The sequence below is a fragment of the Dromiciops gliroides genome, chromosome 3 (genome assembly GCF_019393635.1).
Source record: "Dromiciops gliroides isolate mDroGli1 chromosome 3, mDroGli1.pri, whole genome shotgun sequence".
NCBI lineage: Eukaryota > Metazoa > Chordata > Mammalia > Microbiotheria > Microbiotheriidae > Dromiciops > Dromiciops gliroides.
The window spans coordinates 464,678,205-464,696,663 of NC_057863.1; the positions used below are offsets into that span (position 1 = coordinate 464,678,205).

General features: G+C 33.8%; 1 protein-coding gene across 4 annotated transcripts in view; it reads right to left on the reverse strand.

The window, feature by feature from the left end:
- The window catches only part of GALNT13 (polypeptide N-acetylgalactosaminyltransferase 13), an 815,643-nt gene that overhangs the window by 515,847 nt on the left and 281,337 nt on the right, over window positions 1–18,459 (reverse strand). The gene's annotated exons all lie outside the window — the stretch shown is intronic.

An 18,459-nucleotide genomic window follows, 5' to 3' on the forward strand; every position in this document is an offset into this window, starting at 1 on the left:
GGTGGTGCTGGTGGTGGTGGTGGTGGTGTTGGGCTTACCATTTTATGTTTGTACATTTTCCCCTTCTATATTTTCCTGCATTTGCGTCACCTTTTCCAGTATTTTTTTTTCTTTTCAAACAATCAACATATTCTTATGAGGCTTTTACTATGTTCCAGGAAGTGTGCCAGTTTCTACAAATAAAATGACCGAAACAAAACAGCCTCTGATACTAGGAGTTTCTATTATACTAAACATAATTACAGCATGTTTTAGGGTCAACATCTTTGTGTGCAGCCTGTGAGGTTTTCAGGTGGTCTATGTGATGCAGTGCCAAGAACACTAAATCACAAAACCTCAGCCTGCCACTTGACTCATTACATTCTTAATTTTCATCCCAGATTTCAAGGCAATTAAAGGCTGTATTTTGATACTTCTTAAAGAAATGAAATGCAAAATCCCTTTCATTAATTAAAAGCATACCTCAGAGATACTGTAGGTTTGGTTCCCAATGACCACAATAAGGCAAATATCATAATAAATTGTAACCTGATTTTTTTTATTTCCCAATATAAAAATGTGTTTATACTATGCAGTAGTCTATTTAGTGTGCAATACTATTATTTCTGAAAAAACGCAGTATATATGCCTTAATTTAAAAAAATACTTTATTGCTAAAATATGCTAACCATAATCTGAGTCCTCAGTGAGTTGTAATCTTTTTGCTGGGTTGGGGAGGGGTCTTACCTTGATATTAATGACTGCTGACTGATCAGGATGGTAGTTGCTGAAGATTGGGGTGGCAGTGGCAATTTCTTAAAAAACAAGGATGAAGTTTGCCATATCACTGACCCATCCTTTCACTTGAACACTTAGAGGCCATTGTAGGGTTATCATTTGGCCTAATTTCAATATTGTTTTGTCTCAGAGCACAGGGAGGCCCAAGCAGAGAGAAAGAGAGAGATTGTGGAATGGTGGGTTGGTGGAGTAGTCAGAACAAACACAACATTTATCAATTAAGTTTGCTATCTTCCATAGGCATAGCTCATGTTGCCCCAACTCAATTATAATAGTAACACCAAAGATGACTTATCACAAATCACCACAACAGATATAATAATAATAATAATGTTTGAAATATTCCAGGAATTACCAAAACATGACAGAGAGACATGGTGTAACCACAATTAGATATAGAATACATATAGATATAGATTTATATTAAAATAATGATATAGATATAGATTTAAATATAGATCAGCAAAGCACATTAAAGTGGAGTGCAATAAAATGAAGAATGCCTTAAAAATTACCCCTTAGAAATATTTATTAAATAAACCAGATAAACTTATTCTCTTTATAATTTTTTTTTTGTGAGGCAATTGGGGTTAAGTGGTCACACAGGTAGTAAGTGTTAAGTGTCTGAGGCCAGATTTGAACTCAGGTCCTCCTGATTCCAGGGCCAGTGCTCTATCCACTGCATCACCTAGCTGCCCCACTTTATAAATCAACCCCCTTTCATAAAGCTTAAATAAACACCAATATTGTTCCTTACTTATTAATGTTATAACAAACAATAGAAAGACATAATGATATATCTCAATAATAAATCAAAGAGCAGAAAAAATCATACACAGTGCCATTTCTTCTTTCTTTCTTTCTTTCTTTCTTTCTTTCTTTCTTTCTTTCTTTCTTTCTTTCTTTCTTTCTTTCTGTTCTTTCTGTTCTTTTCTTTTCTTTTCTCAGGGCAATGAGGGTAAGTGACTTGCCAGGGATCACACAACTAGTAAGTGTCAAGTGTTTGAGAAGGCCATATTTGAACTAAGTTCCCCCTGAATCCAGGGCTGGTACTTTATCCACTGCAGCACCTAGCTGCCCCTGCAGTGCCATTTCTAATGACTGACTACCACTAATGTTTCCTCCACAGACATGTCCTATGATTGTTGAACTCTCTCTGAATAGCCCTCTCAGGACCGAAGTTGAAGTTGCTTCTCAGGAATCCTGTTCATTATATGTAGATATAGATTAAAATATATAAAAGATAGATGGATGGATGGATGGATGGATAGATAGAAAGACAGACAGATAGGGAGGATATAGATATTTGGAAGATAAGAAGTAATACACAATGTATCAGAAAAAATTTGGTGCTTTTTCTATTTGTATAAATAGTATATCTGTAACGATGACAATTAACATCCTCTCTAGAAAGAAATTTAAACTTACAGTCTTCTTACAGACTTCTCACAGGTGATATTTAACCTTTAACTCCCCCAAATTCCATTTTTTTCTTAAAGTTACTTTTACAATATTGATAGACTCAGTTTGGGGACTATTGAAGATAGTGTTACCTAAGTATATACAAATACATATAACATGAAAACAAAGCAGTGTGATGAAACATCTTATGAAAGTGATGATGCTTGAACAAGGCTTGGGGGAACACAGCTAATGTGTGCAGATGAGGAAGAAGTCTATTCCAAACATGAGGTAATAACAGTACAAAAGAACAGAGCCAAGATAAATAGCATAATTTATGAGAAACACCAAGAATGACACTTTACCTGGGCAAAAGAGGGCAATTCTGTTATGTGATATCCATTACTAAGGGATATCATTTCACTTTGTAAAAATTAGACATTTCAATTATCAAAAATTTGAAATGACTAGCAATTTTAAATTATTTCATTTTTAGTGTTCGATTAATGGTTTATTTTATACTTATCAAAATGAATGATGGTGAGAAATTTGATGTTAGAGTACATTTTAACTTCCACACCAAGACTGTTTAACTTTGTTTATATATTTCATGTTCAAAAATAATAACACTATTCATCTGTTTTATGATGTGACATACTTCAAATCAAATTTGACCCTATTCAGCTATGCCATGTTTAATAACCACTATGTTGCATTCAATGTCAGAGTGAAGTCACTATGTTTGTATTGATTTTGTTCATTTTGAATTGTACTTTTTCATTTAGAAAAGAAGATATATTCATAGAGGACTTGCATTGAAAATGTACAACAATTTTGCCTCTTGCCTTGCATTTTTCATGGTTTAGAAAATTCTGGGTTACACTGTCACCCAAGGCAAGAGAACTTTGGACAAACTAAGTTAATTGAACAAGGAAATACCACAAGGAAAAACAAGTCATAGCATGAGGATGTAAGGGTAGAGTTAATACAGCCAGACAACTTAAATGTAGGCTTTTCTAAAATGATCCCAGTCTTCCATAAGGGGACAAAGGGAAAGAGATCATCTTTCTTTTTTAACTTAGGGCTTTTCTAAATATATAAAATTTTAGATTTATTTCAAGTGTGGGATACAATAGAGGATGCTTAATCATCAAAGTTTGATTGCCTGTAATATTCAGTAATATTAACCAGTGTTTCTATATGCATCTATGGGACCTTTGCATCTATTGAATGTTTTATGTAAGGAATAAAATCTATACTATACACAATTTAGATGTTCTAAATTTTGGAGCTTATACAGAACTCTGAAACTCTTTTGCCCAAATTTTGGGAAACATAGCCACAAAATATTCCTGCATTATTTTTTTTAGATTTGTTAGTGTAAATGTAGAGACAATGAGAAAAAGAAAGGGAAAATTATGTTCCTTGGTCAGCCTCTGATTAACATCAAATTTAACAAATTTGATCTCATTATATTTGGGGGAATACCAGGCCATGGGTAATAGCAGTAGAAAATAGGAAATTATTTTTCACTCTGAATAATTTACTTTTATGTATTATAAGCATTTTAAATGTTCAAAAATGGAATATTAGGTTATTTTATTTAACCATATTGTTTATGGAAGAGTCGTCATTGCACTGAGAATAGAGTTGATCTTAAATACACAAAAATGTGAGTTCAAGACTTATCTCTGAAACATCACTCAGTATAAGACCTCTTAATGTTCTAGACAACTGTCGGACTAGAAAGTATAGAACAGTTACAGGTATTCTCTAGTTGAGGTAACTTCCTTCCTATAATCTCCCTATATCAATGAAATCATAACTTTAAATCAAAAAGTCTTTGATGACAACACCTGAATTACAAGAGTAAATTCAGTTAAGTGAAGAATACATATATTGTTTTTCCCCCTCTAAAGTCTTTACTCTTATCTTTGTATCTTTATATCCCTAGTGCACAACACAATTTTTGGTATAACAGGAACTTAAGAAGTTCTTGCTAATTGAGAAGATAAATATGTTTACCATTACTTATTACATTTCATGAATTGTTAATAGTTCTATGTACTAAACTCTGTTCAACTATGTCTTTTTATCTTTCATACTTCAGAAAACTCATGAATTAATCCATATTTTCACTAATGTGGTTTGCATTACCTTCTACATCTGAGCAGAAAAGGTTCATATTTTGTGGCCTTCCAAAATCATTACTTGATGGCAAATATTATTTTAATAATTTTGTTTACATGTAGGTTGTGTGGTTATTTGTAACAGATATTACTTGACCCAGATCTGCAACTTTTTAATGTGCTAAGACCTTCTAGGGCTTATGCTCCAGGGTCATACCCTTCAAAACCCATCAACTCCATGCAAAAATGAGATCAGAGCTCAGTGGTGACTCAGAGGAGTCAGGAAGATGAGTTCAAATAATGCCTCTGACGCCTAGTAGCTGTGTGACTCTAGACAAGTCACTTGGATTCTATTTATCTCAGTTTCCTCATCTGTAAGATGAGAATAATAATATTATATACCCCACAGGAATGGTGTCAGGATAAAATGAGATGATACTTATAAACTCATTTTTAAATTGTTTAGGACAAAAAAAGCTAAATATTAGGAGGAGTATGTAAGTGGAGAAATGTGATAAACTTACAAATGTTATTCCCTTATTTTGAATTCATCAGTCAAACATATATAAACAAATTAATTATTGTGGTTAGATGTGTTAATTTTCTATTGAATTACTCCATAAAAAGTTCTTTTAATTGATTGATTCATTTTTAAAACCTTTGAAAACAACCAATCTGATTGCATGTTTTTTGGTTTTTGTTTTGGTTTTTTTGCACTTAATAATATTTTATTTTTTCTAATTATTTGTAAAGATAGTTTTCAAAATTCATTTTTGTAAGATTTTGAGTTCCAAACTTTTCTCACTTCTTCATTTTTCTTCCCTTTACGTAAGACAAGAAACAATCTGATATAGATTATAGATGTACAATTATGTTAAACATATTTCAACATTAGGCATATTGTAAAAGAAAAATCAGAAAAAAGGGAAAAATCAGGAGAAAGAAATACCAGGAAAAAAAAGTGAAAATAGTATGCCTAGATTTGCATTCAGAATCCATAGTTCTTTCTCTGGATATGGAGACCTTTTTCCAATATGAGTCTTTTGGAGTTGTCTTAGATCATTATATTGCTGAAAACAGTTAAGTCTATTATAATTGATCATCATACATTGTTGCTGCTACTGTGCACAATGTTCTCCTGGTTCTGCTCCCTTTATGCAGCATCAGTTCATGTAAGTCTTTAGAGGCTTTTCTGAAATCTTCCTGGTTTGGGTGTGTGTTTATACACACATATATACATATATATATATATATATATATATATATATATATATATATATATATGCATGCACACACCATACATACACATTTGTGCATACATGTGAATATATACACCAATGCATATGCACATGTATGTGCATATATACATGTGTTTACATGTATATGTTTGTGTGTGTATATATATATATATATATATATACACTTACAAATATTCGAAGGAGCTTATATGAGTATAAATACTACCATTATTCATACAAGTATACATTAAATATAATTTCTTGAGTGCCCTGTGGCTTATTTCTCTGTGCTAGATGCTATGGAAATATGTGAAAGAGATAGATATGGACAGGTTCCATTCCTTTTAAAAAGTCAGTATTTAATAAAGGAGATAAAGAGAATAAAAATGAGTGTATTCAAATAATTTTATATAAACCATTTAAATAAATTTTCCTCAGGAATAAATTAACAGAGATTCTCAAATACATCTTTTTGTAATACTAAATTAATTTTTGTTAGAGAGGTACAATACTATATTATAATCTACTTTCTTATACACTGCTTATTACATTATGTGAAAGATGCTGGCCTAGGATTCAGGAAGATCTGAGGTCAAATCCAGCCTTTGACACATGAGTTGTGTGCTTCTGAGTACTTTAACCTCTGTCTACCTAAGTTTTCTCAACTTTTTTTTTTTAAATGGGGATAAAAATAGTGTCTCCCTCCCATGGAGGGAGTCTCTGAACTTGAAGTATTCACTACCTACCTACCTATCTATCTATCTATCTATCTATCTATCTATCTATCTATCTATCTATCTTACTCAGTTTTACCCAAAGCTCTAATTTGAAAAATCATAATCTCAAAGTCAGAAAGGAATGCAGAGGTTAGAGGCCTATTATTTAAACCAATATCTAAGAATGCCCTCTACTTATATAGAAAGTAGTTATCTAATCTTTGATTTAAAATAAGTGATGGGGGTCATCTAGGTGGCACAGTAGATAAAGCATTGGCCTTGTATTCTGGAGGACCTGAGTTCAAATATGGGCCTCAGAAACTTGACACTTAATAACTGTGTCACACTGGGCAAGTCACTTAACCCTCATTGTCTGAAAAAAAAAAAGTAAGGTGGGGGGTTAGAATCTAGAAACTTTTGAATATTTCTAACTTTAAGAAACTTTTTTTTTCTATTTTAAGCCCAAATTTGGTTCAATCCCAGTTGGCTTAACCTCTGGCCCAATCTAGCCCTTCTAGGTGATAGAGTCTTGGTGGTATTCAATGATGTGCTCCTTTACCCCCATAGAGCCTTGTGTAGTAAACAATAGTATACCTCCTAATATCACCCCCTACTGTAAATTATTTTTCCCCTAAAAGCTAATTTAGCTTACTTTTCATTCTGTTTTACCTCAGCATGTTTTTTTTTATTTGTTTTTGTTTTTTTGCAGTGCAATGGGGGTTAAGTGACTTGCCCAGGGTCACACAGCTAGTAAGTGTCAAGTGTCTGAGGCCAGATTTGAATTCAGGTACTCCTGAATGCAGGGCTGGTGCTTTATCCACTGCGCCACCTAGCTGCCCCACCTCAACATGTTTTGACATGTTTTTCTAGATGCCAGAACAAGGGTGGTTATTATTCTGCTTTCTAGCTTATTAGAGACTGCAGGAACTATACAGCTGATAAAATATTTGCTAGATCATGGCCATATCTATACCAAAGGAAGCATACTAGGATTTCAGCAAAACTATATATTTGGTGAAAAAATCTATTATAAAAACATAAAGTAAGAAAAGCATGGCCATAAGATTATTTGTATGAAAAAAGAAAAGAGAGAGAGAAATTTGAGGAAAGGGGTGTAACAAAAACTCAATAGGAGTAATCAATATAACATGGCATGCAAAAATCCAACAAAATCTTCAGCTCTATCAAGAGAAATAATAGTTCATTCAACTGTGTACAGCCATGTTGAGGCCATATCTGGAGTAATGCATTCCATTGTGGGTACTAAGCAAGGGCATCAACAAATGAGCAATTCTTGAAGTGGGTCAGAGCTGAATAAAAATGTGAACTCCAAATACAAGACTGAAGAGAAACATAAAAAGGCAAAAAAAAATAAACAAGAAAGAAAAACTGTAAGAAATTCAAAAAAGTTATATTATTTATATTTCTACATGATAAGATAGTATTTGTAAATCTTAAACAATTATTAGAGCAATTAGGAGTATATGTAGAGAGAGTATGTGGTTATAAGTTGATATTGAAGGGACAATAATATTTGTAATTTTTAACATCATTAATATAATAATAATTAGAAGTATATGTAGACAGAGTGTGGTAATAAGGTGACATTGATGGAACAATACACCAGAAACCAAATAAAGAGGTAAAAAGAAATTGCATGGCATATGAAGGAGGGGGAGAAAATGAATGGGGGTGAATTATCCCCCCACACACACACACACAAAAGAGGCATACATGAACTATCATAATGGAGTGTAAGATGAGGGGGGATGGGCAAAGATTAAACCTTACTCTCATCAAAGTTGGATCAAAGAGGGAATAACAAACACTCAGTTGGATACAGAAATCTATCTTACCCTACAATTAAGCTTAAAAGGGGGATAATAGAATGGGGAAGGGAGAATGATGAAAGGAAGGAGATATTAGGAAAGGTGGTGATCATAAGGCAAACATTTGTGAGAAGGGAAAGGGTGGGGGTTAAGAGTGGGGGGGATAAAAAAAGTACAAAATAGCATGGAGAGAAATAAACAGTTAGTCATTATAACTATAAATGTGAATGGGATGAACTCACCCATTGAATGGAAGTGGATAGCAGACTAGATTAAAAACCAAAATCCTACAATATGTTGTTTACAAGAAATACATTTGAAGCAGAGATAAACACATAGGGTACACATAAGGGGATAGAACAGAATCAATTATGCTTCAGCTGAAGTAAAGAAAGCAGGGGTAGGCATCTTGATTTCAGACAAAACAAAAGTAAAAATAGATCAAGTTAAAAGAGAAGGAAATAAAGGAAACTATATCTTGCTGTAAGGTACCAGAGACTATGAAGTCCTATCAATACTTAACATATATGCACCAAATGGTGTAACATCTAAATTATTGAAGACGTTGAATGAGATACAGGAGAAAACAAAACAAAACAATACTAATGGGGTACTCTAACCTTCCCATCTCAGAACTGGATAAATCTAACCAAAAAGTAAACAAGACAGAAGGTAAGGAAATGAATAAAATTCTTGAAAAGTTAGATATAATAGATATCAGGAAAAAATTGAATCAGAATAGAAAGAAATATACTGTATTTTCAGCAGTTCATGGGACCTACACAAAAATTGACCATGTATTAGGACATAAAAATCTTTCAACCAGATGCAGAAAAGCAGAAATAGTAAACACATCCTTTTCATATCATAATGCAATGAAAATTACATTCAATAATAGACAATTGAAAGAGATTAAAAATCAATTGGAGTTTCCTGGGCAGAGGCAAAGATGGCAGAGGACAGGCAGAGACTCCTTGGAGCTATCCCTCAAATCCCTCCAAATCCCTTCAAATAATGCCATAAGACAATTTCTGGAGCAGCAGCACCCATAAAAGGATAGGGTGAGATCATTTTCAAGTGAGATACCTCTTAGAAGTTTGGCTGAAAAGGTCTATAGTACCAGAGTGAGAGTGGAATGAAGATCCAGGCCTCACCATGCACAACCAGCCCCAGCTCCAGAGAATCAGGCCTCCATAGCCTTAGAATCAGCTGAAACAGCAGCTACTTCTGGACCTCAGCTCAAAGACCAGTGAGGGGATCAAGTGGTTGGCCAGAGAGAGATTTATGGGGTCTTTACTTTGAGCTGAGGCAGAACTCTGTTATGTTGCCAGTGCTAGGAGCCAAGAAGCAATCCTGAGTGGCAGCCCAGATAGGGGAGGTGCACAGGCACACCAAAATTTGAAACCACAGTGAAACAGAGTTTTGTTTCTGGGTTAAAGAGCAAGTAGACCTGTAGTTAGTTCCAGATCAAAACAAAGGCCAGGGGAGTTTATAAAATGCCTCTCCTTAAATTGTACCCCCTGGGACCCCCTGAAGCTTGGGACAGTGTGCCCTGGAAGCAGTACCCCACTTTAAGGAGTTAAAAGTCAAGAAATAGTCTGTCAAAATGAGTAGACAGAAAAAATGCATAGACTAGAAAGTTTTTTGATGACAAGGAAGACCAAAATACACCCTCAGAAGATAACAAAGTCAAAGTTTCTACATCCAAAGCTTCCCAGAAATATATACATTGGTCTCAGGGCATGGAAGTGCTCAAAAAGGGCTTTGAAGATAAGGTAAGAGAGGCAGAGGAAAAAAATGGAAAGATAAATGAGAGTGATGCAGGAAAGTCATGAAAAAAGTCAGCAGCTTGAAGAGTCAAATGGAAAAGGAGATATCAAAGCTCTTTGAAGAAAATAATTACTTAAGAATTAGGACTCAGCAAATGGAGGCTAATGACTTTATGAGAAATTAAGACAATAAAGCAAATCCAAATGAATGAAAAAATAGAGGGCAATGTAAAAACTTTGTAAAAACTGCTAATTTGGAAAATAGATCCAGGAAAGAGAATTTGAAAAGTATTGGACTACATGAAAGCCATGATCAGAAATAGAGCTTAGGGTGCAGCTAGGTGGCACAGTGGATAAAGAACTGGCCCTGAATTCAGGAGGACCTGAGTTCAAACCCAACCTCAGACACTTGATACTTAATAGCCGTGTGACCCTGAGTAAGTTACTTAATTCTCATTGCCCTGCTTAAAAAAAAAAAAAAAAAAATTAGACATCATCTTACAAGACATTATAAAGGGAGGGAAGTGAGTTCCAGGAGCAGCAGCAACAGAAACAGCTTCTGGGCTCACAGCAGAGGCCTACAACAGAACTCTGAGCCTGTGGAACAGTAGAGAAGCCCCACCCAAACAGTTCAGCAACAGATTCCCACACCTGTGACCTTCCAGGAGAGAGACTATTTCCAGAGCAAAACCAGTCCCAGGGATGTGATGGATCACAACAAAGTTACTATTTGTAATGACTGGAATGACGCCACCTGCTGAAGAGTTGCTGTAAGAAAGCTCCACCATGAGGAGAAGGCCTCTGAGGGTAAGGCCATGAGGCTTTTCTTTGGCATCAGGAAGTGACGTTTACTTGTGGGAGGAAGAGGGGGTGAGGCTGATGCTCGGTCTCTTTTTCCTCAGGACTCCGGTGGAGAAGGGATTGAGAAATGTGTTCTTCCTTTAATAGATAGATGAATCTAAGCCTTTCTCTTTCTCTTCACCAAATTTTTATTCTCCTTAATAAATGCTTAAAAGTCTAACTCTTGCTAAAGCTTATAATTTATTGCTGACCACTCATTAGATATTTTAGACAGACTAGATAGAATTTTAGCCCCTTACATATTCAAGGGCCTTTTAACAGAGTAACAGGTTACCATAACAACCCAGCAGCAGATTCCTACCACAGGGCCTGAAGATCAAAGGGATCATTCCTCCAGGGCCTGACTGACACAAAATTTTAAAACTCCCAGATCAAAGAAAAGGTATTGTGAGCAACCAAAAAAAAAAAGACAAAACAAAACAAAACAAACAAACAACAACAACAACAACAAAACAATTCATATTCCCTGAAGCTACAGTCAGAATAACACAGGATTTGTCAACTTCCAAATTAAAGAATCACAGGGTTTAGAATATAATACACAAGAAGGCAAAGGGGTTAGGTTTACAAGGAAGAATTGCATAACCAGCAAAATTGAATATAATCTTTCAGGGGACAAAAAGGATATTTAACTAAATAGAGGACTTTAAAAACATGTTTATTAAAACGCCAGAGTTGAAAGGGAAATGTCACTTCCAAATACAAGATTCAAATGAAACATAAGTACAAGGTTCAAATGAAAGATAAAGAGGTAAAAAAGAAACAAGAAATAAAAAACTGTAAGAAATTTAATAAGGTTACACTATTTCTACTTTTGTATGATAAAATAATTTTGTAATTATCAATAGCTTTATTATAAAAGTAATTTTTAATGCAATTAGGAGTATATGTAAAGAGCTTATGGTCATAAGGCAATATTTAAGGTATGATAATATTTGTAAGTTTAAAAAAGATGTCATACAAGAATGATAAGAAAGATTATATGTAGAAAGGTGTGATCATAAGGTGCCATTGATGATATAACACCATAGAAAATAAAATAAAGGCCTAAAAAGTAATTGCATGGAAGAGGTAGGAAGGGAGAAACTAGAATACACACACATACAGAAAGAGGCATAAAATAAAGTAATTAAGCAATCAGTCAATCAATTAATTAGTCAGTCAATTAATTGTCATAATGGAGAGGAAGATATGGGACATGGACAAAGATTAGTTTACTATAAAAAAAGGATGAGCAGAATGTTATCAGAAAAAGCTAGAAGGACCGACATGAGCTGATACAAAGTGAAACGTGCTGTATACAAAATAACAGCAATATTGTAATATGATAGGCTGTGAAGGACTTGGTTATTTTCAACAATACAATGATCCAAGACAATTCTGAAAGACTTATGAAAAATGCAATCCATCTACAGAGAAAGAACTGGTGGTATCTGAATACAGATTGAAGCATAAGTTTTTGTAAGTTCCTTTATCTGAAGTTTAGTTTTTCTCTGTTTTCTTCACAACATGCCTAATGTGGAAATGTTTTGCATGACTACACATATATAACTTATATTGGATTGTTGAGTTCCTAAGGGGGTGTGGGTGGGGGTGGGGAGAGAGAAAGGAAACCAATTTGGAAGACAAAGTTTTTAAAAAATTGATGTCAAAATTTGATTTTACATGTAATTTGGAAAACTAAAATTCTAAATAAAGGTCCCATTCTACACAGGACCAAGCAGGCAGGTGCTGCATGGAAATATGTGTGTGTGTGTGTGTGTGTTAATTGGAAATTAAATAATCTGATCCTAAAAAAGAAATGTGTCAAAGAACAAATCATAGAAACTATTGATGATTTTATTAAAGAAAATGACAATGATGAGACAACATATTTTTATTTGGATGCAACCAAAGAGGTACTTTTTGGAAAATGTATATTTCTAACTGCTTACAACAATAAAATAGAGAAAAAATAGATCAATAAATTGGCCATGCAACTAGAACTAGAAAATGAACAAATTAAAAATGCTCAACTAAACACCAGATTGCAAATCCTGTAAATCAAAGGAAAAATTAATAAAATTGAAAATAAGAAAACAATTGAATTAAAAAATAAAACTAGAAGCTGGTTTTATTTTAAAAAAGTATAAAATAGATAAGCCATTGGTTAATTGGATCAAAAAGAAAGAAAGAAAAAAAAACAAATTACTAGTATGAGAAATGAAAGGGGTGAACTCACCAACAAAGAAGAGGAAATTAAGACAATTTTTAGGGTCTATTTTGCCCCCTCACACAACAATAAATTTGACCATTTAAATGAAATGGATAAATAGCTACAAAAATATGAATTATGCAGATTAACAGAAGTAAAATATTTAAATAAGCCAATTTTAGAAAACAGAAATTGAGCAAGCCATCAATGAAGTTTCTAATAAAAAATCCTGAGGACCAGTTAGATACACAAGTGAATTCTACAAAATATTTAAAAAACAATTAATCTCAATACAATATAAATTATTTGAAAAAAATAAATGAAGACAATGTCCTGCCAAATTCCTTTTGAGACAAATATAGTGCTGAAACCCAAACTAGGAAGAGACAAAATAGAGAAAGAAGATTATAGACCAATCTCACAATGGATATCGATGCAAACATTTTAAGTAAAATACTAACAAAAAGATTACAACAATATATCACAAGGCTTATACACTATGACCAGATGGGATTTATATCAGAAATGCAAGAATGGTTCAATATTAGGAAATCTATTAACATGTTCGATTATATTAATAACAAAAGCAAAAGAAATTATATGATTCTCTCAAGAGATGCATAAAAAGTCTTTGACAAAATACAGCATGCTTCCCTATGAAAAACACTAGAGAGCATAGGAATAAAAGGAGCTTATCTGACAATAATAATTACTATTTATCTAAAACCATCAGCAAGCACTATCAATAATGGGGACAAGCTAAAAATCTTCCCAATATAATCAGCAGTAAAGTAAGGATTTCTATTATCACCTCTATTATTTAATATTTTACTAGAAATGTAAGCTATAGCAATAAGAGAAGAAAAATAAATTAAAAGAATTAGAAAATGTAAAGAGGAAAAAAAACTATCACTCTTTGCAGATGATATGATTTACTTAGAAAATCCTAGAATCAACTAAAAAGCTAGGTGAAATTATTAACAACCTCAGCAAAGTTGCAGCATACAAAATAAATCCACATAAATCATCAGCATTTCCATATATTATCAATACAGTCCAGCAAAAACATATATTAAGAGAAATTCCATCTAACATAACTTTGGCCAACATAAAATACTTCAGAGTTTACATGCCAAGACAAACACAGTAACTATTTGACCAGAACTACAAAACACTTGTCACACAAATAAATCAAATACAAAATTTGAAAAAAAAATACTAATTGCTCCTGGGTAGGCACAACCAATATAATAAAAATGACAATCTGACCTAAGTTAATTTATTTATTTAGTGCTATACCAATCAAACTATCCAAAATATCTTATAGAGTTAGAAAAAATAATAACAAAATTCATCTGGAAAAACAAAAGTTCATGTATATCATGGAAATCAAAGAAAAAATGAAAGAAAGTGTTCTAGTAATACTACATCTCAAATTGTATTATAAGGTGGTAATTATCAAAACAATCTTGTGCTGGCTAAAAAATAGAGAGGTAGATCAGTGGAAATGAATATCTAAACATTATACTATATTAAATGACTATAGTAATCTAGTATACGATAAACCCAAAGATCCAAGTTTTTGGAATAAAAACTCATTGTTTAACAAAAACTGCTGGGGAAACTAGAAAACAGTATGGCAGAAATTAGGCATAGACAAACATCTCACACTGTATACTAAAATCAGGTTAAAATGGGTACAGGGTCGGGGGGTTGGGGGCTGGAGGCAGCTAGGTGCAACAGTGGATAAAGCACCGGCCCTGGATTCACAAGGCCCTGAATTCAAATCTATCCTCAGACACTTGACACTTACTAGCTGTGTGACTCTGGGTAAGTCACTTAATCCTCATTGCTCTGCAAAAGAAAAAGAAAAGAAAAGAAAAGAAAAGAAAATGATTTTTTTTAAAAGGGTACAGGATTTACACACAAAGGATGCGATGATAAATTAAGAGAGTATGGAGTAATTTATCTGTCATATTTATAGGTAGATGAAGAATTTAGGACCAAAGAATATATAGAGAGCAAAACAAAATGTAAAATAGATCATATTCATTATAAAAATTAAATAGCTTTTACACAAACAAAACTAAAGTAACCAAGATTACAATGGAAGCAGAAAACTAGGAAATAATTTTTGAAATAAATACCTCTGATGAAGGTCTCATTTCTCAAATATATAGAGAACTGAGTCAAATTTATAAAAATCAAAGAATGATAAATGGTCAAATGATATGAACAGGCAGTTTTCAAAGAAATCAAAGCTACCTATAATCCTATGAAAAAATATTCTAGATCACTATTGATCAGTGAAATACAAATTAACAACTCTGAGATGTAACCTCACACCTATCAGAGTGGCAAATATAACAAAAATGGAAAATATTGAATTTTGGAGATGTGGGATGCAAATCTACTGTTGGAGTTATGAAAAGATCCAACCATTCTGGAGAGTAATTTACAGCTATGTTGTATAGAACTTTGCATACCCTTGCATTCGAAGAGGACTTCAAGTGCACCATTTGTCAGGGATATTTAGAAAGGATTGTTGATGAGAGACAGCTTGAGATAGATGACCTCTGAAATGCCAAAAAAACTCAAATATTCTATTATATTGACTGATAATAATTTGGTTTTGATGTCTATTTTTAATATGGTGTTTAAACATTGATATATTAAGAAACCCAAGTATGTTGTCAATGATGGTGAAACCTGTTCCACTGAACACTTCTTACTCTTGCTTGATCCACATATGCTGCTCAGTTGCCAAACTGTCACCACTTACAATTATTCCAGCAAGATGGAGTTCTGCTGATCCTTACCATCTGCCAATCCATTAAATTCCAAACACCCAGGCATTGCTTTCTGATCTGCCAATAAATCTTAAGGACCCCAATAAATATTCATCCATCCCAAAGCTGCTTATCAAGACCACTACGTCCTTTGATCTGCTACTGAAACTTTATGTGAAATTAAAATTAGAATGTGAGAGCTCCTCCAATTAGAATGAGAGCTCCTTGAAAACAGGATTTATCTTCCTTTTTTGTTTTTAAAACTTGTATTTTCAGTACTTTACACAGTGCTTGACAAATAGTAAACACAATGTAGGCAAGTGCAATCATTTTATATATAACTGTTTTATTTTAGGTAAGAGAACTGGGAAAAAAAAAAGAGAGAACTGGGAATATTGTCAGAAGAAAGCTTAGCATAGAAAAAACAAAAACAGTGCAACGAGGTGGCCCAGTAGATAGAGCACTGGCCCTGGATTCAGGAAAACCTGAGTTCAAATTTGGCCTCAGACACTTGACACTAGCTGTGTGACCTTGGGCAAGTCACTTAACCCTCATTGCCCAACCCACCCCAAAAAACAAAAAACAAAAAGAAGCTTTACTACATTTAAAGAGATGTACACAAATGAAACTGCTTTCATGTAACTTTTACAATATGTAAATGCTTGATTTTTCCCTTTTGATAATATAATAATGTCATAAAATGTGAAGTGGCAAATGACTCAACCTAGATTCTCTCTGTTTAATTGTGACATGATGCATACCAAATAAATTCAATGGCAAAGAATTAAATTGTGCACATGGTATAAGAGACAATGCCTGTTAATTTTAATTTTCATTTTGTTTTTATTATTGAGGGGCAATGAGAGTTAAGTGATTTGCCCAGGGTCACAGAGCTAGTAAGTGTCAAGGGTCTGAGGCCAGATTTGAACTCAGTTCCTCCTGAATTGAGGGCTGGTGCTTTAACCCCTGTGCCACCTAGCTGCCCCCCTTATTTATGTTTTGAAACTATACATTAGTATTACTTCAGCTATCTGGCTTTCCACATGTTTGTAGGAAAGAAGAATTTTTTTTTCAGCATCTAGACACCCAAGACAGTAGAGGGAAGGTGCTTATAGCACCTAGAAAGAAAATCTGGGGGTCAGCTAGATGGCGCAGTGGATAAAGCCCTGGATTTAGGAGTACCTGAGTTTAAATCCAACATCAGACACTTAACACTTACTAGCTGTGTGACCATGGGCAAGTCACTTAACCCGAGTTGCCTCACCAAAAACGAAAAGAAAATCTGAAGATTAAGCAAGCCTTTGCCTTGGCCATCTCGTTTTAGTTTTCTTTCCAAATATGCATTTTCTTTGCTTTTGAGGATAAAATTTTAGAAAGAAACTTTCCTGGTTATCAATGAGTAAGGGCCCTTCCCGTCTTATGTTTATACCCTTTTCTAATGCCAAATAGATACTTCTGTTATTGTTTCATCATTTTAAATTGTGTCCAATACTTCCTGACCCCATTTGGGGTTTTCTTGGCAGAGATATTGGGGTTGTTTGTCTTTATTGTCTAGACCATTTATATATGAGAAAACTGAGGCAAACAGGGTTAAGTGACTTGCCAAAGGATCCACAGCTAGGAAGTATCTGAGGCCAGATTTGAAATCAGAAATCAGAAAAATAAGTCTTCCTGAATCTAGGCCTGACACTCTATCCACTGTACCATATAGCTGCCTGTACTACAAGTTTATCATTCATTCATATGTGTATGTGCATGTATATATTATATGTGCATACATATACATATGTATATATAGCATATATGTGTCTGTGTATCTATATGCATATATTTAGCTATATACATATACACACATATACATACATACACTCATACATATACATATATAAACACACATATATACAAGGGGGAAAGAGGGGTAAAACATTTTGGAGCAAATATTAATATATTCTTGATTCATGAAGATCTAGAATTAGAATAAAATTAATGAAATCAGTTATTCTATTCAACTTGCCTGCTCTAAAAGATTACTGTCAGGGAGGCAAGTACCTTTCTCCAAGGCTTCATATACATTGTATTCATTAATTGGTTTGCAATCGCTAGATCTTTCTCTAGAATAGGAAGAAAAGTCTATTAGCTTGTTACTTAAAAAGAAATGTAGGGGCAGCCAGGTGGCGCAGTGGATAAAGCACTGGCCTTGGATTCAGGAGGACCTGAGTTCAAATCCAGCCTCACACACTTGACATTTACTAGCTGTGTGACACTGGTAAAGTCACTTAAACCTCATTGCCCTGCAAAAAAAAAAAAAGTAGTCAGTTTTTGCTTTCAAGGAAAAAAAAAGAACAAAACAAAAAGTAAAGTGCATTTTTAACCTGGTGTGATTGTGCTTGCCTATAACCCATGCTACTGGAGAAAGCTAAAGTTGATGGATCCCATGAATTAGGGAGTTTGGAACTCCAGTAGGATTAAAACCAATCAGGTGTCTTCACTATAACACCAATATGACCACCAGAGTGCCTAAGAAATGGTAAACCTGGCCAGATCAGAAAGAGAGAGCAGAAAAAACATAGCATGCCTTTCAGTATTGAAAAGTGTATGCATTACACTTCTAGTCTGGGAGAGATTGGGAGATCCAGGCTCAAGAAAATATATACCATAATTTTTGGTGATTATTTCTTTTTTTATGGAAATATAGGGCAGCCATGAGCTTTCATTGTGAAAACTCCAATTTCCAAATCTCCCATCAGTGCATATTA